Source organism: Canis lupus, chromosome 22, assembly GCF_048164855.1.
Source record: "Canis lupus baileyi chromosome 22, mCanLup2.hap1, whole genome shotgun sequence".
Taxonomy (NCBI): Eukaryota; Metazoa; Chordata; class Mammalia; order Carnivora; family Canidae; genus Canis; species Canis lupus.
Window position 1 is genome coordinate 50,275,043 of NC_132859.1, and position 20,277 is coordinate 50,295,319.

Below are 20,277 nucleotides of genomic sequence, written 5' to 3' on the forward strand. Positions count from 1 at the left end.
TATTAAGTTGTGTACATTAAATACGTACTGTGTCTTATATATCAATCATACCTCAATAAGGGGCTTTTAAAAAAGAGCTCTCAAAGCTAAAAGTAAAATTCGAAACAACAACCTCTAATTAGAAAATAGGCAAAATATGTAAAGAAACATTTCATTAAAAGGTTATAAAGATGGCAAATCAGCATATGGAAAGATGTTCAGTATCATTAGCTATCACGGAAATACAAATTAAAACCACAATAATATATTGCTGCACCTATCAAAATCACTAAAATAAAAAGCAGTGACAATACCAAATGCTGTGGAGGAGAGAAGCTGGATGTAAAATTGCACAAGCACTCTGGGACAGAGTATGGCAGATAACTAAAAACGTGCTTACCACATGACTCTGCAATTGCCCTCTTAGGCACTTATTCCAGAGAAATGAAGAGTTACATTTACACAAAAACTTGCACACAAATGTTCATGGCAGCTTTATTTGTAACAGCCAAAATCTGAAGACAGCCCAAATGTCCTTCCACAGTGAATGGTGAAACAAACTGTATACACTTGTGGAACCTTCATAGCATGGCATAGTATCCAGCAATAAAAGGAATAAACTATTGATACACCTAAGGACATGGATGAATTTCAAAGGAATTTTGCTGAGTGAATAAAGCCAGTTCAGGGGTGCCTGGGTGGCTCAGTGGGTTTAGGGACTGACTTCAGCTCAGATCACCATCTTAAAGTCCTGGGATTGAGTCCCAGGTAGGGCTCCTAGCTCGGCCAGGAGTGTGCTCTCCCCCTCCCTCTGCTTCTACCCCTCCTCCTACTCTTGCTCTCTCTCTCTCAAATAAATGAACTCTTAAAAAAATAAAATAAAGCTAATCTAAGGAGACTACATTACTTTATAATTCCATTCATATAATGTTCTTGAAATGACAAAATTATAGCAAAACAAGTTAATGGCTTGTCAGCTTGTCCCTTCCCTCCAAGCATGGTGGTTTATAAAAGGCAACAGGAGGAATTGTGTGGTAATGGAGCAGTTCTGTATCTTGAGGGTGGTGGTGAATACCTACACATTTGATGAAATTCTATGGAACTAAATATATGTGCATAGAGGTAAAACTGGGGAAATCTAAATAATATTGATGGGTCAAGGCCAATACCCTGGTTGTGATATTGTACTGTAGTTTTGGGAACTGTTACCATGAATGGAAAACTGGGTAAAGGGTGGACAGGATCTCTGTGCACTGTTTCTGAACAGCTGCACGTGAGTCATCTTAACATACTTTAATATTATATTAAACGTGCGTTCCTGCTGCAGCATCCACTATTAGGGTTCTTTATTTTTATATTAAAAATGTACAGTCCTTTTAAAATGCATTGTCCAAGGCCAGAAAGCTATTTCGTAAATTTTAAGAAAGCACCTAGCTCGCAAGCGACACTCCCGCACCTTGCTGTCAGCTCGGTGGTGTGCGCAGCATGGGGTTGGAATCGGGAGCTCCGGAGGGAGATCCGGCCGTGGCCTCGCGGTATTCAGGTGTGCGTGCGCGTCTGTGTGTGTAGGTGGGCGCTGGTACGAACGTGAGAAAGAACGGAGAGGGGGAGCTGCTGTTACTGTCAAGGAAGGTGGCCGGCTGCTGAAGGTTTCCGAAGGGTGCTGGCGCCTCGGGAACGCCCTCCCGCTGCATCCCGGGGAGGCGGTGGGCGGCGGCCCAACAGCCGGGGCGCAGGGACCGAACCGCCGTCCGCAGGGAAAGGTGAGCGCGGGACGGCGGCGGGGGGCGCGGTCTCGGAAGCGGCCGCAGGCTGGCGGAGCAGCCCGGCCCGGACGCTGCAGCGGACACGCCGAGGAGACTCGGACGCCAGGAGCTCGGCGTAGAGGCCGGGGAGGGCGGGGCCGCCCGGAAATCCCGGCGGCGCAGGCCGGGGGCGCGCACACGAGGGGCACGTGGGTGTGGGTGTGGGTGTGGGGGAGCCGCCGCCGCCGAGGAGCGGCGGGCGGGGAGGCTGCAGCGCCCCCGCGGCCCCCGCGGCCCCCGCAGGCGGGCCGGGGCGGGGAGAGCACCGGGCCCTGCGCCTGGAGGCGCTCTCCGCGCGGGTCTCCTCCCGCCGCCGGGGCGGGGCGCCCCCCACCCCCCACCCCCACCCCCACCCCCACCGCCCCGGCTCCGGTGCGGGAAACCCCGCGGCTTTGTCCAGGGATGGCCGAGGGTGAGGGCGGAGGGCCAAGGGGCTTCCAAAGCCGGCGCGGGGCAAAGACACGGATAGACAGAGACCGGCGGGCGCGCCGCGGGCTTCGAGGGAGCCGCGTCCGCAGCCGAGCTCCGGAGGCTGGCGCCGGGGGCCGGCGGGACCGGCGGCTCCACGTGGGCGGGCCCGAGCCGCGGGCCTCGGTGCGGTCGCAGGCGGCCGTCGTGTGCGCTGCCTTCCCCCGCGCGCCCACGCGGGCCCACGGAGCCGGCCCTCCCCCGCCGCGGGCGCGGTTGGCGCCGGGAGCGCGCGGCGCGGAGGAGGCGGCCCCGCGGGGAAGGTGGGGTGGCGCGCGGCTGAGGCGGGGCTGGGCGCGGGGGCGGGGGCGGGGGCGGGGGGAGCCGCGAGGTCCTGGCCCGCGGCCGCCGCAGCCCCGCAGTGGCGCCCCGCGCGGAGGAGGCGCGGGGGGCGGCGAGGTCCCCGCCGCTGGCCGCACTGCGGTCCTCGCCCGCGTCAGTGTCCTCGGGCTGAAAGGGAAGGGAGGACCATTTAAAGGGACCGGGCGCGCAGAGACTTTTGCTGGCTCCAACCCGTGCGAGGGCTGTGGCCGCGGGGCCGTGGGAGTTGCAGGGCGAGGGCAGGTGTCATAATGCGGGAAGGCGACCGCGAGCGCAGGCGCCTCCGCCGGGCTGACCTCCCGGGAGCGCAGCGGGAGAGCGGGCGATCCTTTGAACTGGGCATTTCCCACAGTGGTCCTAAACCCAGCATTAACCCCTTCCCAAATCCTACCCCCAACACCTCCAAATTCCTAGTAGTCTAAGTCGGTTCTACCAGCTTCATGTTATGTTTAAAAAAAAAAAAAAAAAAAGACAAGATTGTCGCTTTGTTCACCTCTCCGTCCCCAAGTCCCCCGTGAGGCAGCTTTTCACAGTCCGAAGACGTGGTAACTCCAAACCCACATCAAGTTGCTCTGCGCCCGGCTTTCGCTCCGCAAACCCGGACGGTGCCACCGGGGGACGCTGAAGGCGAAGTCGCGGCGGCCGCCGGCGCCCTTGACGCCGCCGCCGAGCGCAGTGCAGACAAGCTCGCGTCGCTCCCGAGGCGGGCGGCTCGGCCCTGCACCGACACTTGCTGTGCGCGTCTGTCTCCCGGTCGGGCAGCGTTCATTTCCTCAACAGAGCTGACCCGGTAGACGATGGACTCGGAATCCCGAGAACCCTCTCGCCCGCGGGCAGCGTCCTCCTCCGGACACCCTGCACTCGGCTGCGGCCGGCGCCGCTGCTCCTGCCCCCCCCCCCCCGTGCTCCTGCCCCCCGCCCCCCCCCCGGGCTCGGTCCGCAGCTCCCCACTGCCTACTTCCCAGCAGCCCAGAGGGGGCTTTTCCGAGTTTCCTGTCTCAAGGCAGCAGCTACGCGGTGGCCATCCCCCTTTTCTGGTTGTCAAGGGCAGAGCCCATGAAAGTTCCAGGCACCTGTGCACTCACCTTCCCCCCAAACCCACCGTTTGGGGCGACCTCTCGGGGTGGTGTGTGTGTGTGTGTGAGAGAGAGAGAGAGAGAGAGAGAGACGCATGTGCCACATAGTAATTCCCGGAAGACAAAGCATTGGTCTGTACAAAGATGGTCCAGAGTTCAAGTTAAAAAAAAAGAAAAAAATCTCCTCGAGGCTCTGAGAAAGTGCTTGTCGCCTGCCTCTGCTTCTGTGGCATCTGCATGGCGGAGAAGGGATTTTAACTCTGAATCTCCTCCAGATCCGCTTGGCAGTTATCTCCTCTGGCAGTGCCGCATCAAGGGGCCCCGCCGCCACCCCGGACTACAGCCCCCCGGTCCCCAGTCCTTGCTGGGGGAGGCGACTGGGGTGTGTGCAGGGGCGGGAGGGGGAGACTGTTTTTAATTGTGAAAATTCTGAGCTCTGTGTGCTGGTATTCTCTTGTCACAATCAACCCCTATTTTTAAAGCGGCGGCATCATCAAGATTAACACCTGGAAATGGAAAACTTAACCACCTTCCTATTAAAGAGGTGCTGTTTTTATAACCGAGCATTTTTCTTTCCGATGGATTTAACACTTTATTGATAAGACTTCCTCAACCTTTGCGGCTGGAGGAATTGGAGGCGGGGACTTAGGGAGAACACGTTTCTTTTTACATCTGATGTTTCTCTCCACCCCCCCCACCCCCACCCCCACCCCCAGTTTACATTGGTCAGATTCTCAGCTTCCTCAGAGGTTCCCTATGCAGCGTTTGTGCCAGAAGCTTTGTGGCTAGACCCCCTTTTCGGGTAAACCTGCTCGGTGCTTGTCCCGCGCCCAGCGAAACCTAGTACCTATGGGTCAGGGGCCCCTGACTTCCATACTGAGTCACAGTCTAGTCGGAAAGGCTCTCGGGGGCGGCAGCCGTGTGGCCCAGCTGATGGAGTGGGGGACGGGCCGGGGCACCCAGGGACCCGTCTTCCTCCCCGAGGTCCCCTTGGCTCAGCAGAGTTCCGCGGCGACCTCACCCGCGTCCTCGCCCAAACCGAGTACAAAAGTACCTTGCACAAAAGTTTGAGAGAATCTAGTGTAGAAACAAGAGTTTTCCTTTCAATTTGGTTATAATAAATAGTCATCTAAGTGTATCCACATAGCCACCCAAGTGGAGAGCAGATGCCCAGATTCGCGGTCCCCACGTGTTGCTGGAGCTGGAGCTGGCGCAGACGCGTCCGCGGGCACAGTGGCGAACGTGACACCGCATTTTCTCCGAATTCCTGCCTTCCGGGGTGGTGCAGGGCCCCGGGGGTGGGGGAAGAGGCTGCGGAATCCGTCCGTACTGCAGGACCAGAGCTCGGGGACGGGGGTCTCGTACGGCTCCGCTCTCCCACGTGAGGGAAGCAGTGCTCGCTACGGTTGATTCATAGCCGGGCTTTCCACGACCAGAGGGACGTCCCTGCCCGCACCACTAGCTTAATAGTTTTTATTTGACCTTTGTCGTCAGTAACACGCTCCCGGAGACGGGGAACAGGACGCGCACCCCGAGGGCTGCCTCTCCCTCCTCCACCCGGCGGCGTGCTTCCAGGGGAGGGTCGGAACCTTGCAGCTCCCGAGGCGCCCCCCTGTCCCCCGGGATCCCGGAGCCGTCAGACCTCCCCGGGCGTGGTCCGGGCCCTCCAGGGCCTCGGAATTGGGCGGGGTCTGCAATGCTTCGCTTTGGGTTCCCTCTGGCACAAGGTGCCGGTGTGCAGAGAGAAAAACCGAACCGAACCAAACCAAACCAAACCAAACCAAACCCAGAAACACACTCCTGAAGTGCCACTGGCATTTGTGGCGGTGGTGGTCTACACCGAGTGCCCGCGCCCGGAGCCGTGGGGGAGGGAACCGCGGCCGAGCGCAGGGCAGGGGGACCGCGAAGGCCCGCGCGCTCTCCGGGTTCAGCGGTCGGGAGCGCCCAGAGACCGGGCTGAAGGGGCTGGAGGCTCTCCCGCACCCCGCCAGCTCCCCCGCCCTCCCTGTGTCCCCCGGCTTTTCCAGCAGGAAGATGGGGTGCCCAGCGGGGGTGGGGCGCTCGGGGCCGCGGGGCCGGGCTGTCACGTGCCCCCTTCCCCCGCCACTGCTGCGGGAGTTCCAATCAGAGCGCGCCAGGGGGCTCCTCCTGGGCAGGAACCACCCGGCTCGGCGGCGCAGGGTGGGCCGCCGTCACCTGACCGCCCGCCCCCGCCCCCCGCGAGTAAGGGGCGGTGGTAGCGTCTGCTCGGTTACAAATGGCCCCTCCCGCCCCGCTCGCCCGCTCGCTCGAGCTCGGCGCGGACCCGCCCGGGCGCGCTCCTCCCGCGGCTCCCGGCGTCCCGCCGCCCAGCCCGGAGCGGGCCCGCGGGCCCCGCCACCCTGGAGGGCGCCGCCGGCACCCGGCGCGGAGGCTCGCCGGCGGAGGTCGCTGCGGGGGGCTAGACCCCGGCGGCGCGCCGCTCTCCCCCCGCAGGTGAGTGTGCAGGACGGGCGTGGGATGCTGCGGGCACGGTGCGGGGGCACTTACGGGTCCTCGGACGCAGACGCGGATCCGGGCGATGCGCAGGTTAAGTTTGCAGAGGGAGCCCGAGGTTTCTCTCCCTCTCGGCCTCCTCTTGCTGCTCCAGCGGGCTGGGGTCTCCCGGGAAAGCCTGGGTTTGGGGGAAGGGCTTTGGGAAATTCTTGTCTTGAGATACTTGACAAAGGTTGAAAAGACCTATCAGGTGGAGCGTGGAGCTGCAACTGAAGGGTTAGACAGGTGCATTCGAGTGTGCCTGTGTGTGTGTGTGTTTGAGAGAGAGAGAGAGACTGACTCTTGGCTAGAAGGATGAGCCCAAGATAGGGCGAAGTCTCTGCGGTGGGTCATTCCATCCCCAGAAGCCACTTAGATGCCAGAGAGGGAAATTGCGCTGCTCTGAGGTGGTCACTGGATAGATGATATGGCAGCAAACCATTGACTTCCTCCCACCCCACACTGGATTTCTGATATGCCCTTATAATAGCAGAAGTGCAGGTGCTTATGAAGAATGTGTGAGATTTTCAGGCACCCAGAAAATATTCCTTTTACATTTTAACTTCTTGGCAGAAATTAATATTAAAAGTGCTGAATCATGCAAAAAGATGTGAAAAATAATGTACTTTATTTTTTTGGTAAAGTTTTTCAAAGCTACTAATATCTGCCTTTCTGGATGAATGCTTTAAATTTAAGGTATAGGCACTGGGTGTTTAAAATGCACATTTTTAGACTCTGCCCTTGGCTTTATGAGTATCAGCTGCTTTTCTTTCTTTAGTGTGAGTTGCATCCATTCATTATCTCCTACCACCACCCCCCCGGGGGGGGGGGGAAGAAAAGAAAACCCAAGCCTTTTTTTTTTTTTTTTTGATGTGTCCATGATTGTGAATGGAGTGGAGGAAACAGTCCTCGGAAATAGAAAACATCCTCCTTTGATGAGTGCAATGATGGGCAATTTGATTTGTCATATGCCACTGAAGGGAATGTCAAGCTGATAACATGCAGACTAGAGAGAAAAAGAAACAGGAGTTGCCCATGGAGGGATAAGCCCTAATCCAATTGTGCTAGTCAGTAAAAGAGCTGAAGGAGAGTGCTTCCACATTGGGGCCTGAGTCTTTGGTGGAGGTGAACGGCTGCAGTTTTTGATGCAAGTTCTGAGGTCAGACACCAAGTAACATAAAGATAATTAAAAAAAAAAAATCAGCGTCAGGATTAGTAAAATGGGTGTGTCCAAAGACAGCTCTTGTCCATTTACTCTGGGCTGCACTGTCTGAACTGCTCAGTGGCCTGCTGACTCATAAGGGAACCAGAATGGCTTACAGGGTTGGATTTTACTTGTAGACTCTGAAAGAACTGTACCTGCTGGCCCCCCCTCAATAAAAAAACAATAATAGTAATAAAAGAAAGAGAAAGCTCCTGCAGCCATCCATAAACAGAAGTCCATTTCCTCTTCCCTTCTTTTCTTCAGGGAGGTTTTTCCCGATTCCTTGACTTGTCACCTTCATTTCAATACCTGTCATCCATGCTCATGCAGATAACATTTAGTTTGATATAAATATTTTAATCTAAATCTTAACATGAGAAATAATGGCACTCCTAAATATGATTATTTCCAAGATATTTGTGAAAGATACTGAAAAACGGGAATATGAACGATTAATTGAGTTTTCTTTGCAGCATAGACTCCCTTAACATTGCATGCAAGACTAGGAGCCCCACCCTGTTTCTGAGCATCTGCATGAAAGGCCAGGAAAGGATTTCAAGAATTGCAGTGGTGCAGAGAGAGGCAGTTTCTAGGCTTGGGTGTTACATTTACTTAAATGATTACTAAAATTGTGAAGGGTAGCCTTTAATCCGTAGGTGGGTCTTGAAAAGCACAGTGTTATTCTGTTTCACCTGACAGCTTGTTAAATATCCATTTAACTTTCAGGGGTTGATTTTGATAGAAAAGCGATATGAGGTGGGAGCTGCTTCCAAATTTTAAGATCCTGGAGCTAAAAGACATGATTGGAAGGACAAATGTCAAAGCATTTGGTAAAGCCAAAAAGTTATTTTTTTTATTTTTTTTTGCTCTGATATTTTTAATACGATTTATTTACAAAAGTAAGTTTTTCAGAAAGAGGGAGCTCATTTTCAGGCAATAAACCTGCTTGCAGAATAGACAAACACCTGGCATCTCACAACAGACATGCATAAGTGGAGCAAGAAAGATGTGAATGAGCTTACCTTCTACTGCTTGGTCCTTCAATCAGAACCCAGTCATGTCACGTCAGATTAGGAGAAGGCAAGGCATTTCTGCAACAAGACAAGGAGATTTCAAATCTTATTTTAAATACTATGGGAAAGAAAATGTTTTGAGTTGCTCTGAAGAAAGAGACAATCTGTATAAATTCACAAATCATCATTATTATTATAGCCATGCTTATCTGCATTGTCTATTGCAGATAGTGGGTCTGACCATGACGAAGAGAGATACCAAGACTTTTTTCTTTCCTTTTTTTAAAAACAACTCAAAAGGATGCCTACTTGATGTTACCATTCATTTTTTAAGACAAATAAATTATTTAAAAAATAGAAAATAATACTTTTCCCCTGATGGCTAGAGTGAAGTAATGTACTACTAGTGTAGAAGCAGTAACCAGTTAACAGTATTTTAACAGTTATTCCAGAACGAAGTGAGACTCTAGGTAAAAATTGTATGTTCTCTTGAGAACCAATATAGGTTCAAATCTGCTAAAACTACCTCCTGTTTTTTATTTTTCCTTTTTTCTTATACTATCTCTGCTGTCTTTAAAATCCACAAACCACACCTACAAATCCTAGCACCTAGAAGGCTTTGGGGTTTCACTTGGAACACACAATCAGATAAACTGCCTATGATTGTGGGTCATTCTGAAATCAAAATAGATCTCAGCTTCAGCCTCAAGAATCAAATTGGTAGGATGCCTCCAGAGCTTTGCTTAGACACCAGTATCCTGGCATCCTGTTTTCAAAAAGGGTCTTTTCCGGGATCCCTGGGTGGCGCAGCGGTTTGGCGCCTGCCTTTGGCCCAGGGCACGATCCTGGAGACCCGGGATCGAGTCCCACGTCGGGCTCCCGGTGCATGGAGCCTGCTTCTCCCTCTGCCTGTGTCTCTGCCTCTCTTTCTCTCTGTAACTATCATAAATAAATAAAAATTAAAAAAAAAAATCAAAAAGGGTCTTTTCCTAAGATTTGCAGTGATTATTTTGTGGAAGTTAACTCTGCCCACTTGCACAGTTAATTGCATTGTGAGAAGGTTCCAGAACAGTATTTCCTTGAGTTCTGACAGTAAATATGTACACAGCATTGCATGAAGAGCATTCCAGAACACCCACCTCCCAGTGAAGTGAATGCGCTGGCTGAATAAACACCTGGGCTGCTTTAGCCTGCCAACAAATCTCATTTTTTACTGTAGGAGATGGTATTTCATCTAAGCTTTTGTCGGACCCTAGAGAGCTTTGCAGGATGAAGAAGAACATCTGATGTCTGACTTCCTTTAGAGTTGGCCTACAGGAATCTACCTATTTTCCATTTGACAATGTCAGGTTACACATATTTGCAAGGAAATTGAAGAAAACTCACAATGCTAATCTTATTATAGTGAGTTGTAAGATTAGTAATATCAGTAATATCAGCAGATTTATGTATTTTAAAGTTAATTAATATATTGATATATTTCTCAGTGTGGGAGTATTGGGTTGGGTTAAGTGTTAGTAGGAAGTTGCCTTTTAAAAACCATTTGGGAACAGCCCAGGTAGCTCAGAGGTTTAGCACCGCCTTCAGCCCAGGGTGTGATCCTGGAGACCTGGGATCGAGTCCCATGTCAGGCTCCCGGCACGGAGCCTGCTTCTCCTTCTGCCTGTGTCTCTGCCTCTCTCTCTCTCTCTCTCTCTCTGTGTGTGTGTGTCTGTGTGTCTCTCATGAATAAATAAATAAAATCTTAAAAAAAAAATTAAAAACCATTTGAGGAGCACCTGGGGTGGCTCAGTTGGTTAAGCATCTGCCTTTGGTTCAGCTCATGATCTTGGGGTCCTGGAATGGAGCCCAGGGTCAGGCTTTCTGCTCAGCAGAGAGTCTGCTTCTCCCTCTCCCTCTGTGATCTCTCTCATGCTTTCTCAAATAAATAAATAAAAATCTTTTTTAAAAAAGTAAAATAAATCATTTGGAAATTGCTACTTCTTAAAAATCATGTGACATTACATACTTGCACCATATATCTCTGCAAAATTAAAGAACACACATTTTGCCACCTATGCATGCATCCTACACAAATTAGAATTGCTATTTAGGATCATTCAGTTATTTATTTTGAGTAGACTTGGGGTAGTGGGGAGCGTCTTTATTTCTTTTCTGGTGGATGTTGGGTTTTGATCCTTCTGTGTTTAATCCTTCTGTTGGGTATCTTCGTACTTACAAGCCTCAAGAAGAGGCAGTGAACAAATGCAGTAGTTTATATTATATGTAAAGTATATTTTTTGCAATGTGTCTTTTAGGTTGCTGATTTAAAAGTATTCATGCTCTAGGTTTTAGAACTAAAAATACCATGAGAAATAACTTTTGTCCCAGTGTAGCTCAGGATACATCTCTTTTGGTCAAATTTCTATAAATCTTCTTTGCTACTTATGGAATTTGGAAACTATCCAGACTGCTATTGATCTAAATATTTTCATCTTACAGGTCTTCCTTTGAAATAGTGGATGGTGACTCGGCTCTTCTGCCTGAGAGTGGTTCAAAATGTAAGTTAAACAACCCAATAATGAAATATCAGTAATTCTGGAGCTCCATGCAAAACAGTTTCTTATTTTTGTCCCTTCTGCCCAAGACATTAGCCTCGTAAGTAAGATACCACTTCCTTGGGTTGGGGGAAGGGGTGCCTAGCTTAGACCGGTTGTTCACCATGCAGCAAGGTAGCGACGTTAGTTACCACATTGCCATCACAGCCATGGAATGCCATTCTCTCCTACCCTCCCCAACCTTATAATTTTTCTGGTAATAGAATATGAATCTTTGGTGTCTGGATGATGCTTGAATTGACACTTCCCCAGATGTCACATCTTTCTGGGTGGCCCTGCCTATTCTAATCTCCCAGCTCAAGCAGACGGATTCCAGTATGGACACGCATCTAGCCTCAGGACTAGAGTTCTTTTGTGGCCAGATGAAATTCTATGGCTACTGTCAAGCTCCCTTTCCTACCATATACATTGACTCATATACACTTCTTTAGCTCTGCTGGTAAGGTCATACTATAGGAATTTGGTAAATTTCATTTATAAAACAGGAAGAGTCAAAATCTGTAGGAGGCCATTGCTGTTTCACACAGAGACACTGGATGGTGCAGGATTTTGCAGATTTCCCAGGGTCAGTCTACCTTTTCCACTTTGCGGATATCAAGTACTTCCAAGTACAGCTCTTTACAGAGGGAGCTATATGTTCTCAGAAAAGGACTCCGTGCTGGGTTAGACCCTTCCCTGCTTTCTTAGAGACCTCAACATGAAATTTAAGATATTTTTTCAGGCCCTAGAAAGCTAATTTTTATTAGGAAACCCATCTGCCCTACCTTTTCTTCCCCTTGCTTTTTTGCCTTCCTGTCTCTGTCCCTTTGCCCAGAACATGGATTTCCATGTAATTCCATTCACTAAATATCTCTCCATTTTTGTTTCACTGCAGAGTTTATTGCTAGAGCTGCTAATAGACTTTCAGCACAAATAGTATATTGATCACTTGAAATCTTGTTTGAGCTTGACTGAATATACATAATGGGGTGTCAATTGGGGAAAAAAATCTTATAATAAATGGCAGGCGACTTATATTCATGAGAAAAAATGTCTTGGGCAGCACACGAAATATCATGTTTACTGTAGCATGACAGACTATACCGTTCTCCATCACATTCAACGGGTAGATTTTTAATAGCAGAGGCAAGGTTAGAATACCAAGATCTTGGAAGCTTTCTTTCTTTGTTTATATGGGGAAGCATTTTTGTACACTCTATAGAGTATAAACATCTTCTAGAACCACAGCCAGCAAGAAAGATCTTTTCTACCTGAGGAATTCAGAAATTGCAAACAAATCTGTTTAAGTTGGTGTATATTTAAAATCAGCAACTGATTTATGCAGTCCATATTTTTTAAGTTTTTACCATGTGTGTATCAGTGCATACACTTACTGTATGCAAATATCATTTTCAATGTGTATATGGGAGAGCACAGTATATTTAGAGAAAAGCCTGCTTTACATAAATTATTCTTAAGAACAACCAAGCAGAGAAGTTACCCGTGCGTTAGGAAAACTAAATCTTTTTTTTCCCTTTAAAATTTTCCAGTGAATAATGATAAGTAAAGAAATCTCAATTTTATTGTTTTATGTGCAATTCACTAAAATCTATTTCATGATAGAGCAGTGATTATGATGGTATGTAGTTCCGAGAAAGTGATATTTTTGGTTACTTTCTGTAGTTGACATAGAGCTAACTTCCTGACTGCTTGCTGTCTGGGTGGAATCTGGCCACAGAGGGAACGCGGAGTCTTGTAGCTGCTGTAATCCTGCTTTATCCCAGGATAGTGGGATCCATTATACTCTTCCACTGGGTGGGGTGAACCTAGCTTCCATCAGGAGTTCTTTGTCTCCTATAAGTGAATAAAGTCAATGGGCTCTTTGCTTATCGGGTTTTAATTATTGGGTGGTTTTTTTTTTTAATTTTTTTTTTTTTTTATGGCAAAAATCAAATCACTCTCTACACAAATGTCTCTTCCAGTCCTGAGCAGTTTTCAAGAATTTTAAAAGTGTGCTGTGACAGAGTTTTAAAAAAAAATCTCAGGTCATATCAGATAACCAGAAGAATCTACTACTTATCACAAAAAATGGGTGAAACAGGACAAGTGAGGCTATCAAAGCATAAAAGACATGACATCAGGCCCTGATCATGTCTACTCTTCCGTAGTGTTTCAAGAACTTTTGCTTGGTCTTATCTATTTCATTAAAGTGCTTTTGATTTATTTTTTAAGGTTTCCAGTTAGCAGTTAAGACAATGCAAAGTTTGCTGAGAAAATGGGGTTATCTGAGACCTAGCCAGTTGCAGAGGCTTAATAGTATGTGAATATAGGAGACCTATGCATTTTAGTTCTATTTTTTTAGAAGTAAAATCTTTTATCTATATATTCCCTTATGTATATACTAGTTTTGTAACGATTCGGAACTATTTGTCATACGTGTTTTTTTGCACAAAAAGAGGCAATCAAATTTGATAGTTTAAGCTTGGGGAATTATGCATTGAGACTTTAGCAAAATTGAGGTTATATGAGAACCTTAAACTCGGGAATTAACTATTTGCATAAACTTCATTACTTTTAACCTACAGAGAAATGTATGTCTGCAAATGTCAAAACTGGGACTTATTGGATGTCACCAAATTAAATCCTGGGGAGAAGAAAACTGGAAAGAAAACATTTCCCAGAGAAATTTGAGTCTGAAAACTGCATTTACAGGCCTTGCTGTTGTCTTAAGTTTGGACAGTTTTACAAATTTATTTTAATTAAATGAAGGGAGAAAAATTAATAGGACCTAAGGTAGAAGTTCTATGAACTATTTTCTGGTGAAGAGACACTAAAGATTATATGTTGGTAATATAATACTCAGTTTGGTGATATAAATATCTAGTTTCAATAGATTGCTTTCTAACCAGTCCTTAACATCCTACAGTGAGAATATTTAAAGGCAGAACAAATGTAAGCACATATAGATCTCTTCAGTAGAATTAAAAATAACTTCAGTATACTCACCTGGTTCTCAGTAAAGCTTTTGAATTGTTTCAAATCTTTATTTACTATAAATTTCCAAAACACAGTCACATTTGCAGCTGTTTTGCAGAAATGGACATTATGATTTCTGAGGTTTAATATTTTATATATGCTAAATGGAAATTTGGAAGTAGCTTTAACTCCTGTATTTTTTTTTTTTTTTCTTGTAACTGCTATATTTTCAGAAACCGGAGTCTAAGCTCTTTTCCCTTTGATGCAGCATAAAGTTACATTCATTTAATAGAAGAACAGCAGTGGGACTATTTTTTCTTCCAACAATGATTTCAGTAATAGGTAATGGATTAAGGGTAATAATATGCTTTTTAAAAATTGATTTTTTTCGGGATCCCTGGGTGGCGCAGCGGTTTAGCCCCTGCCTTTGGCCTAGGGTGCGATCCTGGAGACCCGGGATCGAATCCCACATCGGGCTCCCGGTGCATGGAGCCTGCTTCTCCCTCTGCCTATGTCTCTGCCTCTCTCTCTCTCTCTCTGTGTGACTATCATAAATAAATAATTTAAAAAAAAAAAAATTGATTTTTTTCACTTTAATAAAAACACATTCAGGCAAAATAAAGAAAAATTACCATGTACTAATTCAGTTATCGGTGAAATAGTTTGACATATACTACTTTTAGTAGATCTAGCTTCACATTTAATAAAAAGTTTATTTTCAGGTGTAACTGCTCATGCCAACAGAAAATCAACAGGCAGTTTGCTTAGGGCATGTACCTTCCAAGCTCTATGTAAGTTAGTGTCACTAAAAGAAACTCTGTGACACAGAGCAAACCTTTATTAAACTCCCATGTGCCTCTTAAGAATTTGTATTCTTAAGGGGATTAGCTGGGGTCACAGTCAGCCAATGACTTTTTGTGCTTATTGATATATTAATAATATATGTACATTGTATGAATTTATAACATATGCATATTGTTATATTTATTAATAGTTAAGTGCTTATGCCATTTCAAGGAGCCTAAACCATTCCAGTTTAATTCAAACCTAATACTGAGAAATAGGCATAAGCAAATGTCCTAACATTAAAGGAAATAGGCTTGACGATTTCCAAGCTTAGTTTTTGTTTGAAATACAACGTGGTGAGAGAAATCATCTATTGATAGGCAGACCCACCATGGTCATATAGAAGTTTGGTGAAAATACTATGTGGTAGACTTTTTGGTTTGTTCTGGTTTTGGAGAGCGTCTGTGTGTGTGTTGGGGATAGGAGCTTTAAGTCTCATTTTTAAAAATAAAAAAATCAAGTGAAACCAGTTAGCCTATTTTCAGGTTAAATCTCTTCATCTTGCTGCACTTTGTTCCCCTGGTGACCATGCTTTGCTCACACAGACAACTGTGAACATGCAGATCCATTGTCCGATGGACTTGACTTTGTCTCAGCCAAGCAGAGGGCATACCCCAGTCTGTGAATTATGTACCTACATCAAGAATTTGAAAACCCAGTGTCCTAGCAGTGTTATTCTCCAGCAAGGTAACCATACCCTTTCAGAATCTTCATTTTGTTGCTGTGCTCTTCCGTAAATCCCTGCAAACACCCAGATCTTCCCATAAGTTCTTCAAGATCATTTTTCTCCCTTGTTAAAATAAAAGCTAACATTCAAGGTAAAACTTTAAAATATGAAACCTGTGATAGACCCATATTGTTAAGCTCTAAAAGTGATTTGGGGGAGCATGAATTTTCAGCCTAGACAAAGTTCTAACTCAGGCCTTCATGAACACCCTTTAGGAGATGTGTCTTAGCCAAGTGTTTGCAGAACTGGGGTGCTGGTTATAGCAGGCAGACAAACATTTTCTAGGCAAGGACTTAAATTGAAAATTTTAGATAAAAGCTAAAACAGCACAAGGTGAACATTTAGAGAGATAACAATTTCTGCTGTTTCTTTGGATATGTTAGTAAATGTAGGAAAACTGGCCAGATTCCAGGTTTTCTTCCTTTTTTTTTTTTTCTTGTGTAGTAGTCTAGGGATGCTGCTAGTGGTGGCCACGATGACTAAACAATCTTAGTTTTCCTAGATCCAAACATGAGGCTGACCAGGTTTCTCCTAGAGCCTACATCTTGAGCAGCATTGTCCAGTGGCACCTAGCTCTGCAATGACAGAAATGCTCTGTATCTGCGCTGTCCAATATAGCACCGCTAGCCACGTGCAGCAGCCGAGCACTTGAAATGTAGCTAGTGTGACTGAAAAACTGAATTTCTGAAATCTTATTTAATTTTAACTAAGAGTTTAAAAAGCCACATGAAGCTGGTGACTATGTGCGAGATGGCATTGCCTCAAAGCATCAGGGAAGTGAGTCAGGCTTGCCATGAAGTCCCCTTCATGGATAACGTGAGCTAAAGAAAGGCAGCACACGCTACAGAAACCAGAGATGGGTCGGCACCAACCATGGTGTTCTCTGCATGGTGGGCCCTGCAACTCATGGTGGCTCCTGGTGCATTCTTGTTTTTACAGTTTTAAATAGAACCAAATGCTTTCAATCAGGACACAGTGTATGATATTGTCATTGCTCTCTCTCTCTCTTTAAATTTTAATGTGGTAGGAACACTTAGAATGAGGCCTACCCTCTTAAAAGATTTTTAAGTATACAATCCAGTCTTGTTATCTATAGGCATAATGTTATACAGCACATCTATAGAATGTATTCGTCTTGCATAACTGAAATTTTATACCCGTTGATTAGCAACTCTCTATACCCCCTCCCCCAGCCCCTGGCAACCACCATTCTATTCTTTGCTTCCATGAGTTTGACTATTGTTGCTGCTCCGAGACTCAGTCCCCAACTGGGCACTTAGCTTCAGTTGTCAGAACCTACCCAGATCCTGGCTCATTTGTTTGGGTTTGGGCGTCCACCTGAGGGGCTCTCAGGGAGAATTCTGGCTTTGAAAGAAGGGGCTTAGGGACAAAAGTCTGGATTTGCCCTTTCACAAGGTCCTTCTGTCACTTCTTTGTGGTCACTCTACCCTGCTGCACATGGTTAGGGCTTCACCATCTGACTGACATGTGGACTCCTGGGTCTGAAGAACTTACCTCAAGTGTGCTTAAAAAGGAAGCTTAGACCCCTTCCATCAAGGCAGGACTGACTGAGAAATGAGGACAACTCGTTGATCCCACAGGCACAGGCCTCTTACTGAAACCAGCTAAAGCTTCCGCCATCAATGTAGAGGGTGTTCTGACTGAATTGACTTTGACATTTTCAGAGTCTGTTCCAGGATGTAAGAGTCACTGGGCTAGTAGACTTTTTCTTGATGGAGCTTGGGGTCTTCAACTCCCACCATCCTAAGACTTTACCAATAGATATGTGGGGGATGAGAGAGGGGTAAAGGCTGCTTTGCAGTTGTGACCATTCCCTTTGTGTCTGCCCAGGGTGACTCTGTGCAGCCCAGTACCACGGGAAGCTTTTATGGGGAGAGACAGACACCAGGGTGGGGGCAGGTGGGTAAGGCAGCAATGTCCTCAGAAGTTCACAGCCTAGAGCTCATCATCTCCCCCTTGGTCCAAGATCTTCCAAATTGGCCCTACCTCACAATCATCTAGGAGATTGTTTACAAAAATACTGAATTAGAACATTTCTTTCAGTTCTCTCAATTCTGTCTTCGTGGTTAGGGGATTTTCAAAACCTGCTTATGCCAGGCCCCGACTCAGACTGAATCAGAATCTCTTGGGGTGGGGTTTGGACGCTGCATCTGCGACAGCCTGCATCTGGCTACGTCAATAGGAGTTTGCTCTGGGAGGCCGCCACCCCATTTCCCCACTTAGCTTGTGCACACTTGTTGGGTACCTGCTGTGAGTCAGGCCCTCCTAGGCCAGTGTCCTTGGCCTCATCCTCTTGGCTGCCTCTTGGCAGCCTCCTCACTTCTGCTCTGCCGAATGAGCCCTGGGCCTATGTCTAGGCAATGACTGCTCTAGACAGTCTTCTAGCACCTGTGGGACGTGTCCTTGGGTGTAGGTGAAGTGGTGTGCCCTTCCCACCCTGCTCTCCAGGAATTTGGGGTCGTGTATAATCTCAGCAGCTCCTCCTCCCAGGGTCCAGTGTGGTCCCTGAGCCCTGCCACCTCCACTGCCATGGTCCCTTGCAGTGTTCTGTCTCTCCAGCCACTCTGATGCTGACGTCATTCAGGCCTATCTCCTGCCCAGGCTGAGTTAAAGGGCTCCTTGGATTGCTCTTCCCTCCAGTCATCCTTCCAGGCTTGGGGACAGGCCGGTTGTGTCTCCATCATCTGCCCAGCCCTGCCTTCACTGCCCCCTGTCCTTCTGGGCCACTGACAGGGCTTCTGTACCTGGCAGCCCCTGTACATCATCTGCTCTTCTGCCCTCCCCTCTGTGTTTGCTGATCTGATGACCCTCAAGGCCTGCTTCACTGGGTGCCCGCAAGCTTCTCTTGACGCCTGTGGCTAAACTGCTCATTCCTAAGATCGCCACCCCGCATCTTCTCCCACCTCTCTAGTCCTTAGCTCTGTTTCCTCATCTGCCCTGGCTCATATTTGAGTGCCCCCAGGGCCTGCTTCCACCCTGTAGCTCCATCCTGTAGGCAGGAGCCACAGTCCGTCACTACCTGTCCCTCAGCTCCCAGGACAAGGCCTTTGCAAGGGCTCTCTCTGTATCACACACCCCTACTGAGGTGCCTGTGACATTTTTAGTGCCCTTGACTGGATGCTCTTGGCAGTGACCCAGGCTTTTGCTTTTCCCCTGACTGTGGATGTGCTGGGCGTTCATCTTAGGCCTCCTAGCCTGCAGCCTCTGCTCTTCTCACTGCTTCCACCCAACATGCTGCACACACACGCACACATGTGTGCACACATGCACACAGATGCACATGTGCGCTGTTTTCCCCCTGGTGAACTGTGTTCCTTCCTGCCAGTCCCTCATCCTTCCCTCCCTCCCCATCAAGCTGCTCACCCATACTTGCCTTCTCCGAGCAGCCTCCTAGCACTTTGCTGATACTTTTGGAAATTCTTCCACGTCCTTCTTCTTTGAAAGAACAAGAATGTTGAGGCATAGCTGGCAAGTCTTTGTAGCGTGGGGTGGAAGGATGCCAGTAACCCTCCTGCTCTTGCCCTCTCTCACTGTGTGCCCCAGTCCCCAGCTTTGTTGACCTGCCGGAACAAGTTGTGAAGTATGGTTCAGCATGCACAGCAGCTCTGTTTTGTGCAACTCCTGGCTGTACCTAGTAAGCCCCTTTCTGGGGCTGCTGCTTTGGGGGTAGCCTCAAGGGGCACTGAGCCTTCCTTTCCTGGAGATCCCTCAGAGACTGTGGGGACAACCAGGCCCCTCCTCTGGACAAGTGCATGTTGATGAAGGATGCTGGCTCTGCACCCATTCCCATAGGGAGAAGGGCACATCAAGGAAGAGAGAAATTGTGAGAGGGAGCTGGTCCAGGGCACAGAGGACCTTGCCCATGGGTGTTGGTGGTGGGGAGGCTGAAGAAGCTTCCAGAACCCAGTCTTAGTGGAGGAGGAAGAAGGTATGAGACTCTGAGGGACTCTCTGTGGACCTGTGAGGAGGCAGACGGGCTGAGGGAGCAAGACTGGCTGGAGGAACTGCACTTGTGGAGGGTATGTTAGCGTGGGGTAGGAGGAGAAGAGGGAGGGGCAGAGGTAAGTACCTGCCTTGCCTGCCTAGACTGATCAGTTGGGGGTATTGCAAATGCCTAGGAGGGCCACCGGCCGCCATCTGCTTTCCTCATTCCAACGCTGTCGTGAATTTTCCCATCTTAGTGCTGCCACACTGCTGCTAGGCAGGTTGAACTGGGGCATGTCCACCCTGGGCTGTGTCATCGTCCCATCATCCCATGCCTGAGCCATGCTGCCCAGCATGTGGAGAGCCTTTACTGCAGTGACCATAGTCAGGTGGGAGGGCTGATGTGGGCACTGTCTCCACCTGCTGTAGATAGTAGCTGACCTACCAATAACCTCATGTGGAAGAGAACTAATCCTAGAGGAGAAATGGCCGCAAACCCCCAGTGGACTGTGGCCCTGAAGATGGCATTACATTCCAAACTTGTCCCTCAGCTAAGAGGCCCTTTGGCAACTTCTGGGGAAAAGCCTGGTCAGTCTCCTGTGCCCTTCTTAGGTCTTTCTGCCGCAGCCCCACCTAGTGCCAGAAGCCAGCCGGGCTCTAGACTGTGGCATGCCTCATATAAAAGCCCCATCCCTTGGCCACCCCAGAGCTCCACAGCCTGAAATGTGTGGATGGCTCTGGGTGGTCCCCTCCATGAGCACCTCCCACCATCACCTCTCCTCTGCTGTCCATCTCTGGCTGACAATTAAACCAAAGATAAAGGACAA

At 48.1% G+C, this 20,277-nt stretch overlaps 1 long non-coding RNA gene across 3 annotated transcripts in view; it reads left to right on the plus strand.

The window, feature by feature from the left end:
- The first annotated feature begins 1,444 nt into the window (after positions 1-1,444).
- The window catches only part of LOC140614332 (uncharacterized), a 113,811-nt gene continuing 94,978 nt past the window's right edge, over positions 1,445-20,277 (plus strand). For 2 of the 3 annotated variants that reach the window (XR_012015232.1, XR_012015233.1), the window contains exons 1-2: positions 6,025-6,124; positions 10,862-10,920. This is a non-coding gene — a long non-coding RNA (uncharacterized lncRNA). Of the gene's footprint in view, positions 1,743-6,024; positions 6,125-10,861; positions 10,921-20,277 lie in introns of those variants that run through there. The other variant, XR_012015234.1, reaches the window with a different exon arrangement.